Here is a 21246-nt window from a genome sequence, read left to right on the forward strand (position 1 = left end):
TCAGGTCATGATCTCATGGTTTGTCGCATGGAGCCCTGCGTCTGGCTCTGCACTGAAAGTGCGGAGGCTGCTCAGTGTTCTCTATCCTCTCCGTCTCTCTGCCCCTCCCAGGCTCACACGCACTGTTTCTCTCTCTCTCTCTCTCTCTCTCTCAAAAATAAATGATAAACTTTTAAAAAAAATTTTTTTAAAAAGATGTTGAGTCTACAGTTTTTGTCCATCAGAAGCTGCAGTGACAAGAGCATCAGCATGACCAGACTGTGGAGAGGCACTTCTCTCATGTTATGCCATTAAACCAATCTGTTCTCCATGGTCATATGCTCACAAAAGTATTTCACTGCGAAGAATTCAAATATGAAGAGTGAAATTTGACATAGATACTTTGTAACTGTAACCTCAAGGATATTTTCATTTTACTAGTCTCAAGGATCTATGTTTAACAAAGCATAAAAGGTACCCCCAGATTTTTTTTTTTGAGAGAGAGAGAGAGAGAGAGAGAGAGAGAAAGAGAGAGAATCCTAAGCAGGCTCCATGCCCAGTGTGGAGCCCAATGCTGGGCTTGATCTCATGACCCCATGACCTGAGCTGAAAAGTCATGAAAAGTTGGATGCTTAATCGATTGAGCCACCCAGGCATCCCTAAAAGGTACCCCGGGGATAAAGGATTTAAGGGAAACAAACAAACCAACAAAATCCTCAAGAGTCTTACCAGTGTTTTATTTGTGCTAGGACTTTCAAACCATGGCACAGTATCATGAAGTAGGTGAACAAACAATCCAAAAAGGACACTGCGCTGTGGACTGGTGGCTAAGTCAAAAAAAATCACCAACAATTTAGAACAGGGTGAAATATCTCTTTGAGGTAAGGTGAGTTCTTCAAGCTTCTATATAACCACGCAATCTCTTCAAAGGTCGGAAACAAAAGAACAAATCTACCCGGATTGTATGGAGGTAATAGTAAAGATCCACAATTCTGATTCAAAATACGAGAACTCAAAAAAAACCTCTAAGAGTTTACAGAAGTACGTTTAACTCCTAAAAACATTTCCTATGTCAGTTTATCTACAGTTTGTCTTAACTACAGGCAAAGTGGCGCAGGAAAAGGGAGGAAAGAACCACATTAGGAAATGCAAGCAACACCAAACTAAGCTGGTAAATAACTAATTTCCCTATAAGAAAACAACTAATTTTAGATTTCTTTAAATGCCCAGACATTTGCAAAGGTTTTAGTATGCTAATGTTTTAATTAAAAGATACTTCAGCAGTGAAAGCTCTTTCATATGCACTACTGATTCTTCATCAAACGTTAACTTCCCAACTTAACACCAGTACAGCCGGTGGCAGCCTGAAGGTTTACCATCTGCTGCTACCCAAAGTCACTGTGGCCACCTTCAGAACATATGCATCAAAGCCCGAAGATAAGAGGCTGCCTAATACTGCCTAAGTCAGCATAAGGGGGATGACGGACCCAGAGGCAGGCAACAGGCAAGCTCCCAGAAAATACAGAACATCATGAACCATCAGTCACCTCTTAGAATACATACCCAAGGTCACAGGGGATTCTCGTGGTTGAACAGAAAGACAAGAGACATACTCCCTCTAATGGGATTTACTTAAGTAAATTAAGTAAATGTGATGATTTTTTTGCCTTTAAAAAAAAAGTGCAGGGGCCGGTTAGCCACATTTAGAGTGGCCCATAATTTTATTCAAAATAAGGATACAACGAATAAAATGAAATGTAAAAGCTAAGGTATTTTAATCAGTCTATGAATAATAATCAAGGTTTCTTTTATGCAGTCATAGAAGGTACTTTGTTCTGAAAGGTTTCTAGGTACCATCATACCCACAATCCAAATGTTACCCAAGGAAAATGTACTTTCTGAGATTAGGTTTTATAAAAATATCTACAAAATAACAATTAAAAAGCCTCATTTCTAAGGCAATGATTCTATTTGCCACAATATTTCATACAGAAACAAAATATTATCACGTCTCTTAAAATATTAAAAACAGAGAATCTTAAGAACCTGGCTATATTCTATCATAATACTGAATAACTGGCATATATTCATCTTAAAAGAAATCAACTAGTAGGAAGCTTTCTTGTATGTCATTTCTGCTTTCTGGGTTTTATGGGTTTTTTTTTTTTCCATATTTTAAATGCAGTTAGGAGAAAATCAATATAGAAAATATTTTTTAGAAAATAATAACAAAAACATCTTTTAATTCTTGGCTTTAAAATGGCAACAGATGCATCTGGTTTGCATTAATTCTATATTAATCCATATTTTTAAAAATTCTTCAAAGCTTCCATAGGGAATTAGTTATAAATTAATTTAAAACCAGGGCATTATTAAGCATTTATGTACCATAAGAACTGTCATAATGAAGCCCATTTGTCCTGCCCTCTATTTAAACTGAATATAGCCCTAACCTGTTGAGTGCAACTATCCATGATCTCCACAACCTAGGTGAACTCAATTTACGCCTTTGTGTACTTAGTAACTTCAATAATGATCACGGTGATTTTTTTAAGGACCATACTTTGTCACTGTGATAGCTAAAAATAAGTGCTACCAGAATAAATTCATCTTCGAAGATATGTTATTGATGAGGGAGCATAAGGCAAGCTGAGGGCAAAGTACAAGCTAGCACACCTCCCCCCCCCCCAACCCACCTGCCAGGTAGGATATGTGTGATATTCCTGGGAAACTCCTGACTGCCCAAGAACAAAGGAAAGGAAAGAAAACAAATGATTGACTGATAGAGATCACAGTCATGCAGGAAAGGAGTCTCCTGCGGTTCACAGACAACTTAGTAAACTGCAAGAAAAAGGCAATCTTATCCATAACCTAATCGCCAGAAATCTATAGACTCCGTTTCCTAGCGCCCTAATACCACCCTCATCAAGATGTTAAGGGGGTTTAAAAAGCACTTGCCATGGTGATGCGGGAAACAAAGGCAAATGAAAAATTAAATTCCCTTACTGCCTACTCCCTTGACAAGTCCTTGAAACAGGCAGAGTGACCTTCCTCTAGGAACTCAGCTGCCTCAATGACACTTTGCTGGGGACAAAAGGGAATCTTGGCTCAACATTATCCTGACCCCCCAGGATCCTGTGAGTCTCCTCAAACACAGAAAAATTCCTTTGCAAACCTCCTTTATCTTTAACCCCCAAGTATATGTTGGCAATCATACTCCAAGCTAATGGCCCCCTGATATAAATCTGAAGGGTCTCATGACTGAGCTTTTACTAAAAGGTAATAAATGGCATTTTCCTAAGAACAGTGAGCCCCTCAAGGTCCTGGAAATCTTGCTTCCAAAATTCCTTAGAGACTTAGGCTATCCCTAAGCCCCTCCCAACCTGAAGGTATATAATCAGTCATTCTTCACAACCCCAGTGCAGCTCTTTCTGCCCACGGGTCCTGTCCGCAGGCTTTAATGAAATCACTTTTGCACCACAGACGTCTTTAAGAATTCCTTCTTGGCTGTCAGCTCTGAACCCCTACAATCACCCCAGAATCCCATCACTATGAATATATTATGAATCATATTAGAAAAAGCAAATAAGCATATTTTGGTAGTGCTAAAACAGATCTGCAAATACAAGTAATTTACTCAAAATGCGAAGGCCACTCCTTCCTACACTGTTTTATTCCTTCAAGAGGCACTGAAATTGGGTTGGCAAAGCTTCTTTCGACAGACTAATATCAGGATCAGAAAAGATAAAAAGGATCCAAAAAAACGTTTCTCCATTTCCCATCTAGAAGTCACTTAGTCAACCCCTGGATTATTCATCTTTAGGCAAATAGCTAACTCCAGTCTAGCCCTGAAGCAATGCAAAAAAGATGTGATTCTCTAGAAAATAATCCAGGGAGTAAATATTTCAACTGCAAACATGAATTTAAAATCTCTTTGGGGCGCCTGGGTGGCGCAGTCGGTTAAGCGTCCGACTTCAGCCAGGTCACGATCTCGCACTCCGTGAGTTCGAGCCCCGCGTCAGGCTCTGGGCTGATGGCTCAGAGCCTGGAGCCTGTTTCCGATTCTGTGTCTCCCTCTCTCTCTGCCCCTCCCCCGTTCATGCTCTGTCTCTCTCTGTCCCAAAAATAAATAAACATTGAAAAAAAAAATTTTTTTAAATAAAAAAATAAAGTAAAATCTCTTATATTCCTATTAGCCAAATGTCAGTGAATGTAAGCCATTCCTCAAAGATGTCTCCTACCATGAATGTGAGGTTAATGATCTAGTGAACAATAAAGTTATCACAAAAATGTCTTATATATACATATATGAAAGAAGAGTTTTACTTTGTATAATTTTTCGAATCCTAGGCCTATACATCTTATTACTTCATGAAACCTGTTTCCAAAGGACATGGTGTGTCTTTGTAAGAAAACTGGATATAAAGGTAGCAGAAGGCAGAGTATAAAAGACAGAAAAATTGGGTTTAAAACAGAAATGTTGAAGAGCTACAAAAAACATCCACTTAGGAGGCTCTTCTCAGATCCAAATGCTTTAAAAGCTAGATCTCTACACCTTTGTCATTCTCATTTTGATTGTCTGTTTTTGGTTTTTGTGAAGCAACTTGCCCAAGGCCACAAAGAGATTATGCGAAACAGAGGTTAAAACTCTGAAGTTCTGGGTTTGCAGGCCTAAGTTCAGCTCATGCCATTCAGTTCCATAATGAAACCATTTATTTAATTTCTCTGGTTTGAATTCTGAAGTTCACTTGGGATAATGACTTGACACTGTTAAATTCAGATGAAAATTAATTCAATTAAAAGTATACGGGCGCTCGGGTGGCTCAGTCGGTCAAGCATCTGACTACAGCTCAGGTCCTGATCTCAAGGTTCATGAGTTGGAGCCCTGCGTCGGGCTCTGTCCTGACAGCTCAGAGCCTGGAGCCTGCTTCAGATTCTGTGTCTCCCTCTCTCTCTGCCCCTCCCCCGCTCATGCTGTCTCTTTCTCTCTCTCTCAAAAAATAAACATTAAAAAAAATTTTAAGTATAGTCTGTTTTATTTAGCTTTAGAGCCTTCTTATTACATTTGCTAGAAAAACCTGATACTCTAGTACTGATATAAACTATATTCGTTCATGCTCGGATTTAGTATTTCCATTCTGCTGCCAGATGTGCTCCAATCAATATGCTCCAATCAATTTACAGGCCCTGAAAAGTGTAATTTAAAAACCAAATATGTCCACCAAGTTTTTACACAGTGTTCAGAATCAGTATAGTATGTATTCAGTTAATAAATGCTATCTTATAATAATGATGGACACAGAGGCTACATCTTCAAGTCAATCAATACATATCCAGCTAAACTGATAATGTCAAAGGCAGTCTGATTCCAATTCAGAAGAAAATGCCTCAAGAGCAAGGAAGCTTTAAATGCTATTATTTTTAAATGTTTTAAATGAGCTTTGTACTTCTGTAGCAGATGGAGTTTAACTTCTAGTACTGATTAAAATGTGTTTTCATACGACCTAGATAATTTAATATAAGAATACAATGAGTCCATGTTTTGAAAAATTCCAAAATATTTTACAGCACGTATGAAACACAAAGACACAACACTCATTCCCAAACTGAAAATTTCAATGACTGCAACAAAGTACCCCAATAATCTATAATACAGGTGTACTCTGAGAAAAAGGAAAAGGGGAGGTGGCGCATGGAGAGGAATGTTTTGACAATTTTCAGTTCAAACTACCCTCCTACCGTCTTAGTGTGATCCAGCAGGTAAGGTACACCTTGAGGTGCAGATTCACAGAGTATCTGAAATCTTAAAACACATAAACTGTCTCTTTTCGATCCCTTTACCATTATTCAACAAGCGTTTACTAAAATCCCTACTGAATGGACAGCACTGTATGTAGTCAGGCATTATCAGAAAAAATAAAGAGGAGTAAGATACAGTTCCTTGCCCTCCACGACAGGTTAACAATATATTTAAGGCAACTAGAGTCATACAAGTGAAAATAATACACAACTGAATGGTGAGCTTAATTCAGAGACAGAAAAAATGAGCACAGAGTCATGGAGGAGGTAAGCTTCAGCTAAGTTGTGAAAAAGGGACTAAATACAGATGGGCAAGAAAGAAGAATCGAAAGGGCTGAAGTAGTTAGGGAGAAAGCATGCTCGGAAAGACTGCCACAACCACGTATATACTATTCTTTCAGCTTGGAACATTTCCTACTCATCCCTCCTGTCCTTGCTTTGCTTACTTTAAGAAGCCCATGGAGAGCCCCAAGCAAGGTGGCCTCCTGTGTGTTCTCACAGTATCTTAGTGGACTTCCTTCACACAAAGCACTTTTCACCCTGGGCCGTAGCTCCGTTTATTAATATTTCCCACTGAATTATAAACTCTGAGGGGGTAGACATTAGGTGTATTTTGTTCACCATTGTATTTTCCAGTGGCTAATACCACACTTGACACGTGGCAGCAGCTCAGTAAATAATTGCTGAATGAATAAATGAAGAAATAGAAATGGGGGAAAAAAAAACATACAGAGAAATGGTGAGGAGACAGTCCAATCAGAATAAATGGCCTCCCCTTTTTTTTTGAGATAATGTGAGGAGGGAGGTATTGTTCATTCATTCATTTTTTTCAACAGTTTTATATATTGAGTATCTGTTATCTGCAAGCTACTACACTAAATGCCCCAAATACAAAATTAAATAAGATACAGTTACTAAGCTGGTGTTTGACATGTTTTAGAGATTTATTCTCCAAAGACACATATGTTGAGCACAGGATTTAGACTACATTTTCTGTCTAATAGATGTCTGTAAATACTGTGCCAAAATAAAATCGTTAATTTAAAAAAAAGAAGAAAAATGCTTGATCATATAAGGTATTTGAAGGCTTGTGGGAGGCACAGAAGTAATACCAAAGCTACCATACAGGGGCACCTGGGTGGCTCAGCTGGTTGAGCGTCTGACTCCAGCTCAGGTCATGATCTCACAGCTTGTGAGTTCGAGCCCCACATCAGGCTCACTGCTGTCAGCGCAGAGCCCACTTTGGATCCTCTGTCCCCCTCTCTCTCTGCCCTGCACCTGCTCATGCTCTCTCTCTCTCAAAAATGAATAAACATTTAAAAAAAATAAAAAGAGAAAACTACCATAAAATAGGAATGAATGTTGTGACAAATAAGTTAAAGACGTTAAAAGGACACAGCAAAAGATATTTAAATCAGACAGTACAGGTAAGCAAGGGAGCCTTCCAAAAGGACAATAATTATGAATGAGATGAAATTAAGTAAGGAAGAAAAGCAAAAGTCACTCTAGGCAGGGAGGTAGGTACATCATGTGTGAAACATGATGCTTTCTACACCTTTCAAGTTCAATAGTGCTATAACCAGGAGAGCACACTGTGGTGGTCTGGGGGTGAGGGAAGGGAGTGTTGGACAATCTGAGAATCAATCCAGAAAATAGGGGCGAGATCACAAAGGCCTTGGTAGACTTAGCTAAGAAGTTAGAACTGAAAACTATGTTAAAGTATTAAAGGATTTTAAGCAAGAGAGTTTTTAGTTTTAGAAAGGTCTTTTTTTTTTTTTAATGTTTGTTTATTTTTGAGAGATAGAGAGACAGAGCATGTGTGATTTGGGGAGGGGCAGAGAGACAGGGAGACAGAACCCCAAGCAGGCTTCAGGCTCTGAACTCTCAGCACGGAGCCTGATTCCGGGCTCGAACTCAAGCACTATGAGAGCATGACCTGAGCCAAAGTCGGACACTTAACCAACTGAGCCACCCAGGCGCCCCAGAAAGATCATTTTTCTACAGCATCGGCTTTATGAATTATTCTGGCAGCAGTGCTAACAATGAACTGGAGGAAAAGCAGACTAGAGGCACATGATGGTACATCTTGAAAGGGGGATAAAGAAAATAATGCAGACTTTGAAACTTACACAATTTGGGATGCCGAAATTTTAATCTGAAATACAGCTGAAGGAAAAATAGGTTAGCTGTAAACGCCAGTACCTAGAGGGTACTGGGTCAACCTGAGATAATTACACTAGCTGTACGTCACCTATAGGACTCTTCCCTATTTTGCTGAAAACATTTGCTAACAACTTGAAAAAGGTCAACAAAGACATGCTGGTCAGAATTACAGATGCTATGAGGTGTGAAATGGGCTATACAATGTATTAAATGTAACACTCTCTTAAATATAGGTCACTACCCCCCATAAAAATGTCACTAAGTAACAGTAAAGAAATTTTAAAAGATACACAATGATAACTACAAAGAAAACATGAGAGATGAGAACAGACGGCAAAATTTTAGAAGATAAAAAACATGCCAAATGTCTGTAGGTAGGAAAACCAACAAAAAGCAAGCCGATTCTTACTGCAGAACTCCAAAAATAAGAGGTACCAGGTATTTCCTGAAAACAAGACTGGGAAAACAGCCAGCCAGGCAGCTGCCTTCCTCCTCCCTGCAAAAGACGAGAGGTTTATTCTCTTAAATACTACAGGCATTGAGAGTGGAATCAAGGAGTGTACTGAAATCAAGGGCATTATGAAAAATCTGCACGTTGAGCTGGTGAGGCCATCAGTCCCCCTTCCACCACTGGTTCCCAGAATGCTGCTGGTCTTAGACAAGCTCCCTAGGTAGGAGATGGTAAGGTTCTTTTCTAAGGAAACCAATTGATCTAAAAGATACACAGATTCTGACATTCATTAGGTCTCCTAGCAAAACATCTGTAGTGTTACCCAAATTGAAGGCTACCAAATGCCCAGCTCAACAAAAGGAAAAAAAAAAAAAAATCCTAGAGCAAAACATATCATTGTGAAATTTCGGAAATTTGGAGTTCTCAGAACAAAGAGAAGATTCTAGAGACCTCCGGCAAAAGAGAGAGAGGGGAAAAAGACAGGCCACATACAAAGGATCTGGAATTGAAACACAATATACAAGAATGATGAAGGGAAGTGTCAGAATAACAGAAAATGGAGGAATGAGAGGTAAGCGATGTAGCAGGCCAAGGGACAAACCAGTCTAGGATGGAGCAAACGAGGAGGGTATCCAATAGACAATGCTCTGAGAAAACCACAGACCTGATGGATTTCCCAAGGTGTCTAATTGTATTGAGATGTTTTCAAGTTGTATCGGAGGGTTTAGGAATAAGTGATAGGTACACAGAAAAAAATAAGCAAATTAAAAACGATGGGTAATTTATTAACCCTGAGAAAAATAAAAATTTGTACAAGGAAGACCCAAAGATACTTCAACAGACTGGAGTTAGGCCAATGCAAGCAAAATAAAACTAGAAGGCATAAACATAAAAATAATACCAATTGGAAAGACAACGTAACTATCCTGAAATAACTACAAACTGATTATTGGCGAAGGAGAGTATTAAGACTTACCGCAGCAGTATTTGGCTCAAGAGAAAAAAAAGACCCTCTGAGTTTCAAATGTGTACAATGGACTTTGAGGCATAAGTAGCTCTATTTTTATTCATGCTTCTTTACAGCCCCTTCTATGCCGCTTTAGAATTGACAGACTGACTTATCTCTCCTGCTAGACCAAAGAGAAACCGTCTTTGTAGCATCATATTCCCAGCACCTAACACAGTGCCTGCCACAGGACAGCATTCAAAAGAAGTTTGTTAAATGGATAAATAAAAGGCCCTGAAACTGAAAGTGGGGCACCAGAGACGGGCCAAAAGATCCGTAATGCAATGGGTCAGATGACCTTAAAGTCCTTTTGAGGACTGAGATGATACACCCAAAGCATAGCTAGTAAAATGAAACGACTCCCTTTACTTTGAAATTACTTAGGTTGTCTTATAATAAAACTGCCATAAAAACCGATCCCTGAAAGTATTTTAGAGAATCATCCCTTAAATACTAAAAGAATTTGAGTTCTCTGGAACAAAAATACGCTATTTACCTAATAATTAACATTGAAAGCGCACATAAAGGGTTTTGCAAGCATAGAATTCATTTTATATACTCTTTTAAAAAAAATTTTAAGTTTACTTGAGAGTGAGAGAGAGCAGGGGAGAGTCAGAGAGAGAAGAGAGGGAGAACCCCAAACAGACTCCACACTGTCAGCGCAGAGCCCGGTGTAGGGTTCAATTCCATGAACCATGAGATCATTACCTGAGTCAGGTAATCAAGAGTCAGACGCTTAATCAAATGAGCCACCCAGGCACCCCATAATTTATATACTCTTAATTATAATTAAGATGTGTACTTAAACAACAGGGAGACAGATTAAGATACCAGAGCACTGAACATTATGAGACACAAGTCATATCAAACATATGGTCGTTCCTTATTTTAAAAAATAGGTATATTGGATATAGTTTTCTTAAGATGATATTATTAATATAATCAAAGCCCATGTTGATGCTGTATATAAAACCTATGGGTAAACTGCATTCCCTTCAACAATATGCATGAATTAGTTTGTAATTATTAACGCTACCCATACAATTTGGTCCTATTAGTATCTATCCTTTAGCCTCTTGGTCACTCTTAAAGCTTTAAAAGGACCCCCTCCCCACCCACACCACAAACATTTCAAACTGTTTCATGCACCCGCCCTATCATTTTCCCCCATTCGTAACAACCAGTGCTCCACGGCATTCTTGAAAGCATGACTTCTGTCTATCCAACTCACTGCTGTCCTCAGTATATAATGGTCTTCAACACAACATCTCAAGTGACTCATAATGGCTGTGTACAAATGAATCAGAAAGCACATTCTGACACTAACTTGTTTGCATCATCCTCAAACAGAGATGCATAGAGTTAATGGATTAAGCTAGGTGTACAACATAAGTCTACTTAGGGTGTGGATCCAAAAAGAGGTATTTTATACTATAACTCATACCTGGGATTGGTACAATGCTCACAATGCCCGAAACAGTCTGGCCACTATTAAAATGAGGTGTGTATATGAATGAGCCAAATGCCACAGTGCTTACCAAATCAATGGACTCCTTCAAGAGTATTATAAAAACGAACAACTACATTAAAAATTGTTTAGTAGCAAATTGTGAAAAACTGCTTTCTTTATAACATTAGTGGCTGCTAGAAGAGACCGTCCAAAGGTATTTATGTAATCTATCCCAGTATACTCTAACGATGCTAAAATAGGATTACTCAGAATCACTAGCACTGAGAACTAAAAGAAACTTTGACCTGTTGTGCTGTGAAAATACAAAAGATACAAAAAGTTCTCTAATTATTAAAAAGAAATAAATCAACGCTAATAGCAATCATGAATAAAAAGAAGAAGATAACAGGAAAAATTGAACATCACACATGAAATTAAAAAGCAAATTGATAGGTAGGGGTCTTCTACAACCCCCTTCACATATTAAAATCCAACAAGTCAACATATATTTACTGAGAGCCTGTTATGTGCAAGCACTGTAACGGCCATGAATAAAAGCACGATGAACACACCAAATATGGTCCCCGCCCTACACGCGCTTAAAGGTGAGCATGGGGAAGGGATAATTACAAACACTTTAATAAGTGCTATGCTAGAGGATGACAGGTCCAAATGGAATGAAGAACAATGTCTGATTTAGACATGGGACCATCAGAGAAATCCTGGAGAACTGCATGGCTGGCAGAAGAACAGGAGCTTCTTGTAGACAGATGCAGACTCATTCTTAAATTCGTGTAAGGCCACAAGGAATCTCTGAAATACTTGTAGGGTGGGGAAGAAAAAGAGGGAGGTCCCACTTTGATGCAGGTAAGAGTCAGAGTCACTATAATTTAGATGCTAACGTCTTTATGACTTCATTTGAAACCATAGGCTAATGGGGCCCACATGTATGTATAAACACACACAAATAAAGACAAGAGGAGTATACATTAACACGTAAAAAGGATTCTCAACAGGTGGCAGAGTTATGGGGGAACTGCATCTTTTTTTTTTTTAGCTTATTTATTCTTTTCTTTTCCTACAATGAACAATGTACACAACGAGAATTTTCTGTGTTGAAGAAACATGAGAAAACACCTGGATATTCAAGACAAAGGTTTACAAATCCTTAAAGAGAGAAGTCTTAAAAATCATTAAGGGTACATGATCCTCTAATTAAAAAAATATGGAAAAAGGAAATGAAACAGTCATTTCATAAGAGGAGAAATATAAACAACCAATTAATGTTTTTAAAAATTAATCCTCATTAGCAATTAAAATTGCATATTAAAATGATAATGAAATCCAAATTTTCATCTAGTAAATTCCATTTGTTAGTAAGGATGTGAGGAATTTAGTCTTCTTGTATACTACTAGTGGGAGTATATATTAGTATAATCTTTCTGGAGGTTAACACACACATGTATACTCTTTGACTCATGATCTCCAACTCTGAAAAAGTATACTAAAGAAATCATAATAGGAGATAATTTATCTCTAAGAATATTCATCACAGGCAGAGAAAATTAGGAAAACAACCTGAACAGCCTAACAATAGGGAACTGATTAAATAAATTACAGTATGTGGTAGTATAGTATGAAACCATTAAAGAGAATAATTTAGAGTAACATTTCCCAACTGGATCACATAGAATTTCTGAGGTTCACATTTTAAAGATGGTAATGGTGTATATTTCAATTTCTAACAGTTTAATCAATAAATATAGTAATTATTTCAATATTTTTACCGTTAAGCTAATATAGTTTGAAAGCATCAAAATGTTTATGAAATAAGCAATGCATGGTGGTTTGTAAGGATCAAATGAGACCCTGACTCAGGCATTCAAATTAGTTACAACAGAACCCTATTAGTCACTGTGCAGGTTTTTGACTGCTCTAGTTTTAAAAAATGTTATTATTCATATACTAATTTAAGGTATAAGATATAAGGTATAAGGGTAAACTGATTTTTTTATTAAAGCAAAGCTGAAGAAATAATGCGCTGAAATATAAGAAGTTGATAAGGGACATAAATGTTATAATCATCGCAAAAAATACAGTTGTGAATAATTATAAAGATCTCTGGTGTTGGAAAGAGACAGTCCTGGGGTCAAACCCCAGCTTTGCTACTTAGTAGTGTCCCTAGACAACATACTTCACCTCTCTAAGTTCAGGTTCTTTATGTGCCAGAAGAGGTAGTGTGTAATCCAAAGAGTTCAGCCTTAGGAAAACTCAAAGTCATCCAAAAAGTTACAGTGATCTGAAGCACATCTGTAATAGCTAACTGGCTGTCAGGACCAGTTTGATCACAGTCACAATCTTCTCCTTTTACAATTCTAATATCAACTATTATATGAATTTTAGGTGAAGGCACTACTGAAGGTCCCCACAAGCTTTCACCAAACATGGTAATTACTATGTTGATTTTTTTCCTTTTATTTATTTATTTTTTTTGAGAGAGGGGCAAAGAGAGAGAGCGAGAGAGCGAGCAGGGGGGCTCACCCAGGGGCTCATGTTCATCCGCAGCAGGGCTCGAGCTCACCCCATGTAGGACTCAAACTCATGAACTGTGAGATCATGACCTGAGCCAAGGTCAGATGCTTAAGGACTGAGCCACCCATATGCGCAGTTATTTTCCCTTTAAATAGACTTCATGGGTGCCTGGGTGGCTTAGTCAGTTAAGCATCCGACTTTGGCTCAGGTCACGATCTCATGCACGGTTCATGGGTTCGAGCCCCACGTCGGGCTCTATGCTGACAGCTCAGAGCCTGGAGCCTACTTTGGATTCTGTGTCTCCTTCTCTTTCTGCCCGTCCCCCACCCCCCACTTGTTCTCTCTCTCTCTCTCTGTCTCTCTCTGTCTCTCTCTGTCTCTCTCTCTCTCAAAAAATGAATAAACATTAAAAAAAATTTTTTTAAACAGACTTCATATTTTAGAGCACTTTTAGGTTCACAACAAAATTGAGCAGAAAGTAAAGTTCCCACATACCTTCCGCCCCCCCCCAACCAACCACAGCATCCACTATTACGAACATCCTGCATGAGACTGGTACATTTGTTGAAAGTGATGAGCCTACAGCGATACATTATCATCATTCAAATTCCACAGTTTACATTAGGGTTCACTCACAGTGCTGTACATTCTATGGTTTTTGACAAACGTATGACGTGCATCTACCATTATAATATCATACAAAACCCTGTCTCCACTATTCATCTCTCTCTCCTCCCAACTGCTTGTAACCACTGATTTCATTACAGTCTCCATAATTTTGCCATTCATACAGTATGTAGACTTTACTGACTGGCATTTTTCACTTAATGATATGCATTTAAGGTTCCTCTATGTATTTTCAAGACTTCATAGCTCATTTCTTATGACAACGAATAATATTCCATCATCTAGATATAATCCAGTATATTTATCCATTTACTATTAAAGAACATTTTGGTTACTTCCAGGTTCTGGCAATTATGAATAAAGCTACTGTAAACATGCATGTGCAGGTTTTGGTGTGGACATAAGTTTTTAACTCATTTAAGGCCAGTACAAAGAAGGGATGTGCTAGATCATAGGTTAGGACCATGTTTAGTTTTGGGGTGCCTGGGTGGCTCAGCATCCGACTCTTAACTCACGGTTTGTGGGATCAAGCCCTGCATCGGGCTCTGTGCTGAGAGCGTGGAACCTGCTTAGGGTTCTCTCTCTCATCCTCTGACCCTTCTCCACTCTTTCCCGTGTGTGTGCACCTCTCTCAAAGTAAATACAAACTTAAAAAAAAAAAAAAGATTCTTTCTCTCCCTCTGTCCCTCCCTGCTTGCACTCTCTCTCTAAACAAAAAAAAACAAAAAAATATGTTTAGTTTTGTAAGAAAAACTGTCTGCCAAAATGGCTATACTATTTTGCATTCCCACCAGTGATGAAGAATTCCTGTTGCTCCACATCCTTGTCAGCATTTGGTGTCGTCAACGTCCCAAATTATGGCCATTCCCTAGTAGTATCTCACTTTTTTTTTTTTTTTTTAGTTTGAATATACCTGATGATGTATGATGTGGAGTATCTTTTCAAATGTCTATTTGCCATTTGTATATCTTCTTTGGTAACACATCTGTTCAGAACTTTTGCCCTTTTTAAAAAAATCAAGTTGTTCATTTAGATTTTAAGAGTTCTTTATATATTTTGGATAACATTCCTTTTATGTCTTTTACAAATATTCTTTCCCAATCTGTACCTTGTCTTATTCTCTTGACAGTGTCTTTTGCAGAGCAGAAGTTTTTAATTTTAATGAAGTATAGCTTATCAATTAATTCTTTCATGCATCAGGCCTTTGGTGCTATATCTGAAGTCATTGCTACATACAAGGTCATCCACATTTTCTATTTTATCTTCTAGGAGTTTTATGGTTTTTATAGTTTTGTGTTTTCATTTAGGTCTATGATCTGCTTTGAGCTCATTTCGTTGAATGACGTAAGGTCTAAGTCCATTTTTTTACTTGTAGATGTCTGCTGGATGTGGAGTCCCAACACCATTTGTTGAAGAGATTATCTTTTCCCCATGCTATTGCTTTTACTCCTTTGTCAACAAAGATCCCTAGACTATACTCATGTAGATCTATTTCTGGGCACTCTCTTCTGTTCCATGAATCTGTCTGTTCTTTCATAAAGGTCTTAATTAGTGTAGCTTTATAGTAAGTCTTGAAGTTGGGGAGAGATAGTCCTCTGAGTTTGTTCTTTTCCTTCAATACTGTGTTGGATTTTCTTCGATAGTGGGTTGGACTTTTGTCACTCAATAAAAATTTTAGAATAATTTTCTCAATAGCCAAAAAATTACTTGCAGTGATTCTGATCAGGATTATACTCAATGTATTGATCAAATTGGGAAGAACTGAAATCTTGACATTAATAGTCCTCCTATCTATGAACATGTAACATCTCTCCATCTATTTAGTTCTTTTTTTATTTGTTCCCTTAAAGTTTTGTAGTTTTCCTCATATAGATAGTATACACATTTTGTCAGATTTATACCTAAGTATTTCTTTTTTTTTTTTTTTTTTTTTAATGTAGGCTCCACACCCCATGTAGGGCTTGATCTCGTGACTCTGAGATCAAGAGTCGCATGCTCTACCCACTGAGCCAGCCAGGCACCCCCCAAGTATTTCACTTTTTTGAGGGTGCTACTATAAATGATACTGGGTTGTCTGTGTATGTGTTTATGTATGTTTATTTATTTTGAGACAGAGATAGAATGAGCAGGAGAAGGGCAGAGAGTCATGATCTCGTGGTTTGTGAGAATCAAGCCCTACATCAGGCTCTGGGCTGACAGTGCAGAGCCTGCTTGGAATTCTCTTTTCCTCTCTCTTTGCTCCTCCCCCACTCATGTTCTCTCTCTCAAAATAAATAAAGTTAAAAAAAATCATAGTGTATAGCTCTTTCTATACTGGATTCAATTTACTAATATGTTGACTAGGATTTTTGCACCTATGTTCAGGAGATATATTGGCCTGCAGTTTTCATTACTTGTAATAGCTTTCTTTTTTTTTAGTATTAGGATAATACTAGCCTTATAAAATGACTTAGGAAGTATTCTCTCTGCTACTACATTCTGAAAGAGACTGTAGAGAATTGGTATAATCTCTTCCTTAAAAGTTTTGTAGAGTTCACCAGCGAACCCATCTTGGCTGATGCTTTCTGTTTCTGAGAAAGTTTTGGAAGGTTCTTAATTACTAATTCAATTTCTTTAATAGATATAGGCCTATTCAGATTGTATATTTCTTATTGTGTTAGTTTTGGCAGATTGTGTCTTTTAAGAAATTAGTCCATTTCATCTAAGTTACCAAATCTGTAGGCACAGAATTGTTCACAATATTCCTTGATTACTCTCTTAATGTCCACGTCTGTACCAATGTCTTCTCTCTCATTTCTGATGTTAGAAATTTATGCAAGCCGTCTTTTTTTTCTTACTTAGCCTGGCTAAAAATTTATCGGTTTTATTTATCTTTTCAAAGAACCAGTTTTTGGTTTTGTTCATTTTCTCCACTGATTTCCTATTTTCAATGCCATTGATTTGTTTAAATTTTCATTATTTCTTTTCTTCAACCACTTTAAATTTGATCCTTTTTCTAGTTTCCTAACGTCAAAACTTCAATGACTGATTTTAGATCTCGTCAGTTTTAATACAGGTATTCACTACTATAAATTTCCCTCTAGCACTGCGTTAGCTGCATCTCAAAAACTTTGATTAAGTTATGTTTTCATTTTCATTGAATTCAAACTATTTCAAATTTTCTCTTCGGATTTCTTCTTCGACCTATGTGTTACTTAGAAGTGTTACTGGGCACCTGGGTGGCTCAGCTGGTTAAGCATCCAACTCTTGATTTTGGCTCAGGTCATGATCTCACATTTGTGAGATTGAGCCCCACATCAGGCTCTGTGAAGACAATGTGAAGCCTGCTTGGGATTCTCTCATGTGCTCTCTTTCTGCCCCTCCTCTGCTTATGTGCATCCTCTCTCTCTCAAAATAAATAAACATTTTTAAAAAAGAATGTGTTTGAAGTGTGTTATTTAATCTCCACATATTTGGGGATTTCCCAGTTATCCTTCTGTTACTAATTTCTAGTTTAATTCCATTGTGGTCTGATAGTAAATATTCTGTTTCCACCATTTTATTTATTTTATTTTATTTTTTTAATGTTTATTTAGAGAGATAGTGTGTGTGTGTGAGTGAGGGGCAGAAAGGGGGAGACACAGAATCTGAAGGAAGCCCCAGACTGAGCTGTCAGCGCAGAGCCTGATGTGGGGCTCAAAGTCACGAACTGTGAGATAATGACCTGAGCTGAAGTCAGACACTTAACCAACTAGAGCCACCTAGGTGCCCTTCTATGTTTCTACCATTTTAAATTTGTCAAGTAGTATTTTATGACCCAGAATATGGTCTAACTTGGTGAATGTTCCATGTGAGCTTAAAAAGAAAATATTTTCTGCTTCTGTTGGATGAAGAAATCTACAAATGTTCAGCTATGTCCAATTATGTTGATTCATGGTGCTGTCGGGTTCAACTACGTTCCAGTGATTTTCTGTCAGCTGAATCTGTCCATTTCTGATAGAGAAATGATGAAGCCTCCAACTATAATAGTACATTCAACTATTTCTCCTGGCCTCATGTACTGTGATGCTCATTGTTAGGCACATTCCCCCTATGAATTGTTGTATCTTCTTGGAGAATTGATCCCTTTATTATTAAGAAACATATCTCTTTATTCCTGACAATCTGCCTTGCTCTGAAGTCTGCTCTGAAATTACTACAGCTAGTCCCACTTTGTTTTGATTAGTATGAACATGCTAAATCTTTCTCTAACCCTCTACTTTTAATCTATATGTGTCTTTTATATTTAAAGTGTGTTTCTTATAGACAACAAATAGTTGTTTCCTGTTTTTTTTATTAACTCTGACGACTTCTATCTCTTAATTGGTGCATCTGGAGCACTCATGTTTATGATTATTGATATAGTTGGATATCTACCACAATTTTTACTGCTTTCTATTCACTGTCTTTGTTATCCTATTTTTCTGCCATTTGTGGCTTTAACTGAGCAATTTATATGATTTCATTTTCTTACCTTGTTTAGCATATCAATTATACTTTTTTTTTTCATTTTTCTTAGTGGTTGCCCTAGAGTTTGCAATCTACATTTACAACTAATCCAAGTCCACTTTCAAATAACACTACACTGCTTCTCGACTAGTGCAAGTACTTTATAATAGCAAAATATTCCTAATTCATCTCTCCAGTCCCTTATATCATTGCTCTTACTCATCTCACTTGCACATAAGTACATATAAGTATACACATACACACATAGGCACACATCACATACAAAGCACATATAATTGAATGTTTTGTTACTATTATTTTAAACAGACTGTTCCTTTCCCTTTCATCTTCTTCTGGTATTCTCATTGCACATATGTTATCCCTTTGAAGCCATCCTACAGTTCTTGGATGTTCCATTTTTTTAATCTTCACTCTCTTTGCTTTTTAGTTTGGGAAGTTTCTACTGACATATCCTCAAGCTGAAAGATTCTTTCCTCAGCCCTGTCCAGTCTGTTTACGCGCCAATCGAGGCATTCTTCATTTCTGTTCTAGTATTTTTTATATCTAGCATTTTTTTTATTCTTTTGTAGAAATTCCATCTCTATGCTTACATTACCCACCTGTTATTTTTACTTAATTAATTTTTTAAAGTTTATTTATTTGAGAGAGAATGGGGGAAGGGCAGAGAGAGAGGGAGAGAGAGAATCCCAAGCAGGTTCCTTACTGCCAGCGCAGAGCCTGACGCAGGGCTCGAACTCCCGAAACTGCTAGGTCATGATCTGAGCCGAAACCAAGAGTCAGATGCTTGATCGACTGAGCCACCCAGGTGCCCCTACCTATCTGTTCTTGCACATTGTCTGCTTCTTCTGTCACAACATACAGCATATTAATCATAATGGTTTTAAATTAATGGTCTGATAATTCCAACAGCCCTCCAATCTGAGTCTGGTTCTAATTCTTGCTGTCCTTCAAACTGTTGTTGTGTTTATGTTGTCTTTTTGTTGTTTTGTTTGTTGTTTGCCATTTAGCATACCTTATAAATTCTTGTTGAAAGTTATAGGTGATGTGCTAGGTAAAAGGAACTCCAATAAATAGGCCTTTAGTAATGTGGTAAGATGCCAAGGAAGGAAAGAATTCTACAGTCCAAGATTATGTCTCAGTCTTTTAGTAAGCCTGTAACCCTGGGCTCTGAACTTCATAAATTCCTATCAGATTTTTTCCAGCTTTAGATAGAATCAAATGGCTGCAGGGGACTGGAGTTAGGTATTTCTCTTCCCTACCACCAGAAGGTCAGACGGGGATTAGAGTTGGGTATTCCCTTTCCCCTACACCCAAAGCTATAGCTGGCTGGAATTGGGATTTCCCTGCCCCAAAGCCGCTTAGGCTCTAATAAAACCTGAGTAGATTAGGTTGTGGTAAAATCATTTCTCTTGAAGGCAAACCTTGTTAAGAATAGAATGCTCTGGTATATTTCCGTGTCCCCTAATGGAAGTCTAAGGGAATTTTTCTCCAATACTCACTGTGAGAACCTGGTAGAACTGCAAAAGGTAAAACTCAAAAAAGCCTGGGCATTCCCCTGGAGTTTTTAACTCTCGCCTATTTGTCATTTAGAGTCTGGTTTTCTACCCAGGCAGTAGTTCCCATGTAGGTTTCTGCTCTACTAAGCAGTGATTCTCTGTATCTGTATGTCCGTCTCTCCAATTTTGGAGGCAGCCATTTGCCCTATAACTTCACTTTCTGAGGATCTAAGAAGAGTTGTCGATTTTTCAATTTGTTCAGCTTTTTATTTCTCTTAGAAAGGAATGGAAACTTCCAAGCTGTTTACATGCCAGACCAGTAACCAGAAGGTACTACATTTTTAAATGTATTTTTAAGTATTTATAAACATAGGTTTTCAGTACCAAAATCATTAGTAGCATGTTATGCACAAAACCACAATAATAGACTACTTTATTTTAAAGAGATCTACATTGAGGGCACCTGAGTAGTTCAGTCAGTTAAAGCATCTGGCTTCGGCTCAGGTTATGATCTCTCAGTTTATGAGTTCAAGCCCCACAATTAGCTCTCTGCTGTCAGTACAGAACCCACTTCAGATCCTCTGTCTCCCTCTCTCTTTGCCCCTCTCCTGCTCACTCTCTCTCTCAAAAACAAACACTTAAAAAGTAATAAAATAAAAATAAATATAGCTTCACCTATAGTACTGCTGAATATACTATAATATATTGAAACTATGGCTTTATTTGTATGTTCTAATTTGAGAATTGTTATTATAAACTACTTTTACAATATGCCTATATATTTAAACTATATACTAACAATAAAGTAGTAGGATGTATTATTTTCTTATAGATATATGACAATCTAATATACATTTATTATGAAGTAACACTCATGGGAATGATTTCTTAAAGACTGCAACAGAATAAAATTTTTCAAAAAGTACGCAACCATGTTAAATCAGCTCACTTTTGCTGTAGTATGTAATCAATAATTGTAGCAATAATTATTAATCCATGTCTACCATATTAGTAGTTTCTTTTAAATGTCTTTGTCCTACACTACCTCAATTATCAAACAGAATGAACTATGGGAAATGAAGGAAGAGAAATATTAGTTTGGTCATTTTGAAAGTGGGATATAAATGGGAAGTATACAGTATATAATTATTTGAGGGTGGCTTTTTTTCACTCAGCATAATGTCCTTGATGCATTCATCCCGGCAGATGCGTGTTTCAACAGTTCATTCTTGTTTACTGATGAGTAATATCCCTC

At 37.6% G+C, this 21246-nt stretch overlaps 1 protein-coding gene across 18 annotated transcripts in view; it reads right to left on the minus strand.

Moving 5' to 3' along the window:
- Positions 1–21246, minus strand: part of RPS6KC1 (ribosomal protein S6 kinase C1) — a 347664-nt gene that overhangs the window by 217964 nt on the left and 108454 nt on the right. Inside the window, exon 1 of one of the 18 annotated variants that reach the window (XM_045048949.1) lies at positions 709–1639. The exons of the other annotated variants lie outside the window; for them this stretch is intronic. The gene's annotated coding sequence lies outside the window, so the exon portion shown is untranslated. Of the gene's footprint in view, positions 1–708; positions 1640–21246 lie in introns of those variants that run through there. 18 annotated transcript variants of the gene reach the window in all.

This window comes from Felis catus, chromosome F1, assembly GCF_018350175.1.
Source record: "Felis catus isolate Fca126 chromosome F1, F.catus_Fca126_mat1.0, whole genome shotgun sequence".
NCBI lineage: Eukaryota > Metazoa > Chordata > Mammalia > Carnivora > Felidae > Felis > Felis catus.